The sequence below is a fragment of the Grampus griseus genome (assembly GCF_964374135.1).
Source record: "Grampus griseus genome assembly, chromosome: 10".
Lineage (NCBI taxonomy): Eukaryota > Metazoa > Chordata > Mammalia > Artiodactyla > Delphinidae > Grampus > Grampus griseus.
Window position 1 is genome coordinate 44478643 of NC_139004.1, and position 2117 is coordinate 44480759.

Below are 2117 nucleotides of genomic sequence, written 5' to 3' on the forward strand. Positions count from 1 at the left end.
CTCCCCCTATCTCCCCACTGGCAACCACAAGTCTGTTCTCTATGTCAGAGTTTTATTTTTATATATGGTCTGGGCATTGTCCACTTGTATATTCAGTCTCTCAATAAAAATGCTTCCAAAATTATGAAGGAATGAAAAAAATATATTAAAAATATACCTAAGGAGGGTCATCTGTGCCTTGCCTCTCCTTGTTCCAGCCCGCTCTGCTGCCACTACAATGGCCCAAGCTGATATTGCCCTGATTGGACTGGCTGTCATGGGCAGAACTTAATTTTGAATATGAATGACCATGGCCTTGTGGTCTGTGCTTTTAATAGGATAGTCTCCAAAGTTGATGATTTCTTGGCCAATGAGGCGAAAGGCACCAAGGTGGTTGGTGCTCACTCCTTGAAGGAGGTGGTCTCCAAGCTGAAGAAGCCTTGGTGAATCATCCTGCTTGTGAAGACTGTCCTGGCTGTCGATTTTATTGGAAAACTGGTACCCTTGTTGGACACTGGTGACATCATCATCAATGGAGGAAACTCTAAATACAAGGATACCACAAGACAGTGTTGAGACCCCAAGGCCAAGAGAATCTTGTTTGTGGGGAGTGAAGTTAGTGGTGGAGAGGAAGGGGCATGGTATGGCCCATCATTTATGCAGGGAGGGAATAAGGAGGCTTAGCCCCACATCAAGGCAATCTTCCAAGGCATCGCTGTGAAAGTGGGGACTGGAGGACCCTGGTGTGACTGGGTGGGAGATGAGTGGGCAGGACACATTGTGAAGATGGTGCACAACAGGGTAGAGTATGGAGACATGCAGCTGATTTGCAAGGCCTACCACCTGATGAAAAACATCTTGGGTGTGGAGCACAAGGAGATGGCAAAGGCTTTTGAGGAATGGAATAGGAGAGGGCTAGAGTCATTCCTGATTGAAATCATAGCCAATATTTTAAAGTTCCAAGACCGATGGAAAATACCTGCTGTTAAAGATCAGCGACAGTGCGGGGGCAGAAGGGCACTGGGAAGTTGACCACCATCTCGACCCCGGAGTACGGTGTCTCTGTCACCCTCATCAGAGAAGCGGTCTTTGTTCGATGCTTATCATCTCTGAAGGATGAGAGGATCCAAGCCAGCGGAAAGCTGAAGGGACCTCAAAAGATCCAGTTTGAAGGAGATAAGGAATCATTCCCGGGGGCATTCGAAAGGCCCTCTATGCTTCCAAGATCATCACTTATACTCAGGGCTTTATGTTGCTAGGACAGGTAGCCACTGAATTTGGCTGGACGCTCAACTATGGTGGCATTGCCCTGATGTGGAGGGAGTGCTGCATCAGCAGGAGTGTATTCCTAGGAAAGATAAAAGATGCATTTGATCGAAACCCAGGGCTTCTGAATCTACTACTAGATGACTTCTTTAAGTCGGCTGTGGAAACTGCCAGGACTCCCAACGGCAGGCAATCAGTACTGGTGTCCAGACAGGCATTCCCATGCTCTGCTTCACCACTGCTCTTTCCTTCTATGATGGATACAGACACAAAATGCTGCCAGCCAACCTAATCCAGGCTTAGCGAGATTACTTTTGGGTCCACACCTATGAACTCTTGGCTATGCCAGGACTCTTTCTCCACACTAACTGGATAAGCCACAGTGCCAGTGTGTCCTTGTCTTCATACAATGCCTGATCAGATTCTGTTAGGCACCATGACTCCGCAAACAGGGACATTCCATTTGACACACAGCAGTGCTTCCATGGCCCTTTGACCTACTTTCTGCTCAGATCTCTCTCTCTCTTTTTTTAATTTACTAGTAGTTTTATTTATTTATTTATTTATTTATTTATAACATCCTTATTGGAGTATAATTGCTTTACAATGTTGTGTTAGTTTCTGCTGTATAACAAAGTGAATCGGCTATTGCATACATATATCCTTATACCCTCCCTCTTGTGTCTCCCTCCCACCCTCCTTATCCCACCCCTCTAGGTGATCACAAAGCACAGAGCTGATCTCCCTGTGCTATGCAGCTGCTTCCCACTAGTTATCTATTTTATATTTGGTAGTGTATGTATGTCCATTCCTCTCTCTCACTTCATCCCACCTTACACTTCCCTCTCCCCGTGTCCTCAAGTCCATTCTCT

The 2117-nt window shown here is 46.2% G+C and overlaps 1 pseudogene across 1 annotated transcript; it reads left to right on the top strand.

Moving 5' to 3' along the window:
• Positions 1-217: 217 nt before the first annotated feature.
• Positions 218-1662, top strand: LOC309828448 (6-phosphogluconate dehydrogenase, decarboxylating-like; annotated as a pseudogene). The gene has a single exon. The product of its transcript is annotated as a 6-phosphogluconate dehydrogenase, decarboxylating-like (transcript).
• The last annotated feature ends 455 nt before the right edge of the window (positions 1663-2117 follow it).